This window comes from Pygocentrus nattereri, chromosome 22, assembly GCF_015220715.1.
Source record: "Pygocentrus nattereri isolate fPygNat1 chromosome 22, fPygNat1.pri, whole genome shotgun sequence".
Lineage (NCBI taxonomy): Eukaryota > Metazoa > Chordata > Actinopteri > Characiformes > Serrasalmidae > Pygocentrus > Pygocentrus nattereri.
The window spans coordinates 33,908,397-33,916,017 of NC_051232.1; the positions used below are offsets into that span (position 1 = coordinate 33,908,397).

The 7,621-nt window shown below is 40.1% G+C and overlaps 1 protein-coding gene across 2 annotated transcripts in view; it reads right to left on the reverse strand.

Annotated features, from left to right (window-relative positions):
• Window positions 1-6,580, reverse strand: part of slc12a10.1 (solute carrier family 12 member 10, tandem duplicate 1) — a 33,657-nt gene extending 27,077 nt beyond the window's left edge. For both annotated transcript variants that reach the window (XM_037532612.1, XM_017724684.2), the window contains exon 1: window positions 6,459-6,580. The gene's annotated coding sequence lies outside the window, so the exon portion shown is untranslated. The remainder of the gene's footprint in view (window positions 1-6,458) is intronic.
• Between the last annotated feature and the right edge of the window lie 1,041 nt (window positions 6,581-7,621).

The window sequence follows — 7,621 nt, forward strand, 5'->3', positions numbered from 1 at the left end:
TAACAATGTGTTTTTTTTGAAAGGCAAATAAATTGTATTCCACTGTAATGATGACAGAAACAGCTCAGGCTCAATCAAACACTATTCACTGCTGCCATCTAAGTGAGACAGCAGAGAGACGGGCGATACGGCGGAAATCAAATGTCACAATACTTCAAGGAATCTTTACGATACACTATAGATCGCGACATTACATTTCACTGGATTTTAAAAGCCAACAACCAACAGCGACATTTGTTACTCTACATGAAAAAGATCACGCTCCTCCATAACGCTAATACAACCTCATATCATTAAAGACTCTGAAGAATCTGGAGAAATCTCTGTCTGTGAGGGACGAGGCTGAACACCAGAAACACTTCTGAAAACCACTGTCTGTGCACACAGTTCATCACTGCCTCCACAAACGCTGTTAAACTCTAAAACACAAAGAAGAACCCAAATATAAACAGGATCCAGAAACACTGCCACCTTCTCTGGGCCTGAGCTCATTTAAAATGCACTGAGGGGAAGTGGAAAAGTGTCCAATCAACAACTGAAATTCCTTTAGGAAATCCTGGACACTGTGTCCTCCAGGCTGAAGACCAGTCAGCTTGTTATCAGTGCTCAGGTCTAAAGCGAGTATTTATGATGGTTTAGGGGGCATTAGTGCACATGGCCTGGGTGACCTGCTGTGAAGGCTCCATTAAAGCTGAATGATATAAACATGTTTTATCAACATCTGCTGCCGTCCAGACGACGTCTTTTTCAGGGAAGGCCTTGATTTTTTTTTTTTTTAATGTTGCACCTTCATGCCGAAGCAAATTCCTAGTCTGTGAATCCTGTTCATTGACAATGGCAATAAAACTTCTTCTGATTCTGATTCTTCTTCTGATTTCAGCAAGACGACGTCAAACCAGATTCTGTATGTATTACAGCAGCATTGTTATGTCATTATTATTCCAGATTTTTGTATTTTTCTATTTGTATATATGTCTGTAGATAGGATTTTTTATATTTCTCCTTCCTGCTATGTTGTTTTCACCTTTATTACTATACTGTTGTGTCGTGTGAGTGCTACTGGCTATCTATCTATCTATCCATCCATCCATCCATCCATCCATCCATCCATCCATCCATCCATCCATCTATCTATCTATCTATCTATCTATCTTAAAAGAGTCTGGGTGCTAAACTGACCTGCCTGCAGTCCAGACCGGTCACCATTTGCCACATTATGAAATGACAGATAAGATAAATGAGACCCTAAACTGATGAGCAGCTGAAATCCTGTATCAAACTTTCAAAACTACAGCAGCGTCTCCTCAGTTCCCAAACGCTCATAGAGTGCTGTTAAAAAAGAGGTGATCATACACAGCGGTAAACAGACCACCGTCCCAACTTTTTTGTAACGTGTTGTTGGCATCAAATTCAAAATGGTCAGATATTTTTCAAAAAACAGTCAAATTTCTCAGTTTCAACATTTGATTTGTTGTCTTTGTGGTATTTTCCTTTAATGTAATTTAAATGTGGTTTTCATGACTTTGGAAACGGGGATATATATGTTTCAAATATAGTTAAATACAGAAAAGACGGCTCTTCAAGGGTAATTTAGTAAAGAAAATGTTTTTATAAAGAACAATGAACACTACATAACCCCTTGCCTGGTGAAACAGTTCTTCAGAAATATGTTGTACATCAAATAAACCAAATAAAATTCTTCTATTGTACAGTACTACGCGAAAGTCTTGGGCACCCAAGACACATTTTCAAAATCTATTTGTGTAGTTTGTGTTTATTTGCTGAGAAACGTGTTAATATTTGAATAAACAAAATGTATAGAATATTAATTAATAATGATTTTATACACACACACATATAACTGATAACTGGCTATCTACTTATCCATCTATCTGTATTAAAAGAGTCTGGGTGCTAAACTGATATATATTGGAAATTGGAAATATATTTATTAATAAATATATATATTCCATTTCCAATTTCCAAGCCTCTCCTCGAGGAAGCCCAGCATTATATGTAGTTAAAAAGCAGCTCCTGGTTTGACCAATCAGTGCTCAGTAAATTGAGCTCATGATGTAATTGATGATATTAACGAGTCTCTGTAGCGGCTGTGAAGGTGTCCAGGAAAAATATGGACCCGAGAAATTCTCGTTACTGTTTATAGTTTTTCTGTTTATTTGAATTATGAATATGACTTTATTCTAATGTATATTGGGATAAACTCACTGCTGAGGGAAGCTGGTTAAACATTCGCTTAGATGCCTAAAACTTTCCCACAGTGCTGCGTACAAGCTTTACGTCGTAACAATGGAAGAGCACTTTCTTAAAACACATTCTCCACCAATATAAAGAGAACCATTTTCTTTACTAAAGAACCACTGAAGAACTTTTTTTTGACATGTAGTTAGGTTGTTTACTTAAGACTCAGTCTAGCAAATAATCAAACCAATCGACCAATACGAGCCTTTAACAGCACCGTGCAAAAGTCAGAGATCACCCTTCTGTTTATTGGATTTACAGATAAAATAGCTATTAAGACAGTCTGAGTGGAAAAAGCAGGATACATATCACTGCTGTCAGGAGAAAACCTCGCATAGTTTTTGACATAATTTGAAAATGCCTGTTATTCTTTACACTGTGTGTAAATTTCATGAAGAACGGACTAAACAAAATGACCCAAAATGACTTGGAAAGACGTCTGGTTCCACTGACTTACATTGAAAGTCAAGCATGTTTTTACCTTCTCCTCCTGTAAAGTTACCATGTTGGAGATCAGGTTTTCTTCTGACAGCAACGAAACATTAAACCGAAAATTACGCCTTTTGAAAGATAAATGAATAATAAAGCCTCAAGAATAATCAGTCTATCAGTATTTCATTTGTTCACGCTTTACTTTTAGCCCTCTACTCACACTCTAACACTTCCATCCTTCCAATCTTAAAGCCAACCAGTTGCAGCGGCAACAAAAGCTGCTCCTGAACATCTCACTGACATTCTGTTGCCCTCCAAAGACGAACATTCACACAAACAGCTACCCAAACTCACCTCAGCTGCCTCGCAGGTTTATTTCTCATGCACATCTAACATGGCTAAAGGTGATGATTATGAGGACATTTCTGATGCTGTGGGGGTTCTCAACCTTTCCTACCTCATGGTCCACCTATCTCTAGTTTTAGTCTGGGTGCCATAATATGCTATGTATTTCACTGAACATGAAATATCATCAAATTAGTTGAACATAAGCTTGTTTTTAGCTGAAATGAGGCAGAATGGTGGCAAAACATTTTGCTCACAAGAGGTTGTTTATTTGATGTTCTTTGTTAATCTTATATACCATTTGAAAAACATTTTACATTTCTCTCCTATTATTAACTCAAATATTTTTTCGACTACGGACCACTGACTTTCCCTTATCGTTGCAGCGCTTCCCCTTGTGGTCAAGAAACCCTGAGAAAACCCACTGGACCTACTGTTGGGAGGTTGCAAGTTCACTGCTTGGCAATAATGTTGCACTTTCCAACTGAAGCGCAAAAGCTGAGTAAATGCTCCAAAGAAAATTGGGCTCCTAACAACCACCTGGAACCCCTGGTAGACCCCCAAAACTGCCCCATCAGATAAACAGCACTGAAAGCTCTGATCTCTGAGAGAGAGGAGAAGATCAAGCTGCTTCAGATCGGAAAACATCCACAGGTGTTTCTGTCCGTCCTTCCACTGTGAGAAGACTACTCAGCGCTGTGGGTCTGAAAGGACGTGTAGCTGATCAAGAAGAACCTCACTGAGAAAAGGAGACGGACACATCAAACAAAGAAGCTGAACGATGGACTGACCACCCCAGAGTCCAGAACTCAACACCACCGAATGGGTTTGATCACCAACCAGCTTCTAAGCCTGAGCTTTAGAGGCGTGTCTGCAGGTTCTTTGAGGAGCTAAATGCCAGGCTCCTGAAGAGAATGGAAGCTGGAATGAAGGCATGGGCAAAAATGAGGTTTCTGTGTAACTTTCTGTTAAATTTGTAACTTGTATTGAGTGGCTGTTTTGACTGGAAGTGAAATTAATGAAAGGGTGGTCACTCTGACTGTGGTACTGTATTTTATAATGATTTAACGGCTCACCATTGTTTGAGAGCGGTGTCATTATCACTGGTTTGCTCATATCTCAGATTTAATATCATTAGACTGTTTTACCAGATTGCACAACCAGCACACTGTACAGACTGCGTGACAAAAGCACACTGCTCACCGGACAGTATGTGCAGCATGTCCACTCAAGGTCAATTAGCAATGCTAAAACAAACCCATCTATAAGGAAGTTTGCTCTGGTGCATTTACACGATCTTTCACCTAAAGAATGACACGCGTTTATATACGCACCTCGTGGAATAATGACCGCGGCTGTATTTACGAGCGCCATGCGCAAATAAGCGATGCAGTCTTCATGGAAAAAGTCTGTTTACCAAGATTCAAGGAAAAGAAAAAAAACGACTGAGGCCTTTTTTTACTGGAATATTCTTATCAATGAACTGAAGAAAGCAGCACTTGAACCTGTGTGTGTGTGTGTGTGTGTGTGTGTGTGTGTGTGTGTGTGTGAGACGTTTCTGTAACTGAGTCACCTGCATTGATTCACGAACAACTAACCAACATATCAGGAGAACACAATGTGCAAACCCTCATTTTATGAAGCTGAGCAAATAAACTGAAAGAACTGGCACAGGCAGAAGAATCAATATCTTATCCTATTTTTAAAGAAGCAGTTTTAAAGTTTGTTTATCATGTTTCAGGTGCTTTTCCTTCACCTGTTAAAAGCTTAGGGAATAAAGACCAACAGGGTTTGGTTTAAGGAAAATGACATTATGCACATAAATATTTGTTACAAGTAATAACATACCTCCACCCAATTTTTCAAAATTTCTGCATAATTAAACGGTTGAGATGTAACCAGAGTCGATCAGGGTGGTTTGGTTCGTTCTAGAGAAACTTACCGAGTCAGAACTGTTCACAGTGGTGGTGATAGGAACCAGACGTCCCCCTCTAAAAGCTCCTTATAGAATAGCTTTGAAATGGTTATTCATACACTGCCTGATGCCTGACACATTGATTTGTGTTATTGTGTTTTTTTAAATAGTTTTGTCTTAAAATGTATTTTTTTATGTAATTCATGGTGGAGGGATACACGCAGCGCATTGAGAGACAAAATAGTCCCCAAAGAAAACTATTTGTTTCTCTCCATCATCAACAGTCCATATAAGCTCAGAAGACTCGTGCAGGTTCTCTGGTGGTTCTGGATGGTAAATAAAGTGTCTATATCTGTGTTGTAGTCATGGCGATCCTTGGTTCCCATCACCACCACCGTAAAGACATCCGAGTGTCTACAGTGCACCAGTGTAGAGAAACACACCACACCACTCTAAATGGCTCTGTTTACATCTCATTAATTGCATTATGCAGAAACTGTGAATGTTCATGTTTACATTTATGGCATTTGGCTGATGCTCTTTTCCAGAGCGACTTACAATCTGATCATTTTACACAGGTAGGCGAAGGTGGTGTTAGGAGTCTTGCCCAAGGACTCTTATTGGTATAGAGTAGGGTGCTTGCCAGGGATTGAACCCCAGTCTACAGCTTAGACGGCAGAGGTGCTACCCACTACACTATCCAACCATAGCCTTAGCTGGCACATTTCTTACTTAAACATTTATGAATTATTCAGTCATTATGAGTGGCTTGGTGTGAAATGGCTGCCTGTAGAACTCAGACGTCTTTATAGTGGTGGTGATAGGAACCAGGCGTCGCCATGACTTCAACATAGATAAAAACATTTTATTTACCATCCAGAACCACCAAAGAACCTACACAGTGTTTATATGGACGATGATGGTAAAATCTGGAATAATACGCTTTTTCTTTGGGCACGACTTTGCCTCAAAAACCCTGCATGTACTTCTCCACCAAAAGATGAAATAAAAACCATTTTAGGCCGAAGTTTATCTACTATCTACTGCCAAGTGGGTTCATTCACATTTCTATGAAGTAGTATTTTTTTATAATGGGTTTGAATGGGAAGGAAACATCTTAAGCCTTAAGCTTATTACATGTTTTACAGTGTTTGGGGTTTTTTTTTCTGATAGTACACAACACTAATGACCAGTAAAGGCTTATAACATTACAAATATAGCTAATTATCTATAATTAGGAAGCTGCAGCACCTCAGACCGGAGGGTCACCGTTACTGAGGACTAGTTAGGTTAACTTTATAGACAGCGTTATATTTTAAAGCTGAATTACACAAATATCGCAAAGAACATCAGAAAGACACGGTTCGTTGTGTATAGTGAACAGAAAATGGGTGTCAGAGGCGAGTTTTCGCCCTTTTAACCAGGCAAAAGGCGTCAGAAGGCCTGAGGTAAACTGAGGTAACGAGCGTTAGGATGGCTAACCTGCATAGCTAGCTGGCTAACCTACCTTGCTAACTTTAGCTTGTAGCATGTCGTCTTCCTCCGCCGAGTCACTCCTGGGTTCGAGTCTGAGGAAACCCATCCTCTCCTCTGTAAAGGTGATATGAAGACAGTCAGGTTAGTTACTACAGTGGTGATACGACTGAAACAAGACATTCAGATTCCTCTCAGAGACGTTAGCTAGTTAGCTATCCGTCTAATGTCATTAGCTGGTCAGCTACGCCTAAAAATACACGCCTAAACATTCCGACGTAGCAAACAGCGGATTTTATGGTGGTTTATTGCTTCAATTTGGCCGCTTAAACCTGGTCATTCATCGTGATTATCTGTCAATTATAGGTTCAACGTCCAAACTACTCATTTACTGAATCGTTAGTGATGGGGAGTCGATTCCAAAAAGAGTCGATTCTTCGACTCCAACGCGACTAGCAATCGGGGTCGACTCTTGGCCAGTTGAGACTCGAAATTCATGACGGCGACTCTTTGATTTATCGACTCTACGTTTTATAATCCTAATCTGCTCGAGTGACAGTTTGACGTAGTGGTGGGGAGTCGATTCCAAAAGAATCGAACCGATTCATCGACTCCAGCGAAATGCTTCGTGTTTTTTCATGGGCGTCGGCTCAGGGGACATACATCCATATATAGGGACATCACACCTACAGGAGCTTTTGCGAATCCCATTCTAAATCCATAGGCATTAATATGGAGCTGGTCCCACTTTGGAGCTCTAACAGCTTCCACTTCTGGGAATCTTTCTACAAGATGTTGGAGAGCGTCTGTGGGAATTTCTGCCCATTTATCCAGGAGAGTATTTGTGAGGTCAGACTCTGATAATAGATGAGAGGGTCTGGCTCACAGTCTCCGTTCTAGATCATCCCAAAGGTGTTGGATGGGGCTGAGGTCAGGACTCTGTGAGGGCCAGTCAAGATCGTCCACACCAAACTCACCCAGTCAGGCCTTTATGGAGCTGCTTTGGTCACTGGGGCTCAGTCATGCTGGAACAGGAAAGGTTCTTCCCCAAACTGTTCCCACAAAGTTAAAAATGTCTATTATATTGTCTTTTATTACAATAATCCCACAGCAATCTCCAAATGAGAAATATTAGATATAACGGATTAAAAATGGATTTACGATGATTTCACCTGCCAAAACCGTTCACCAACCGTT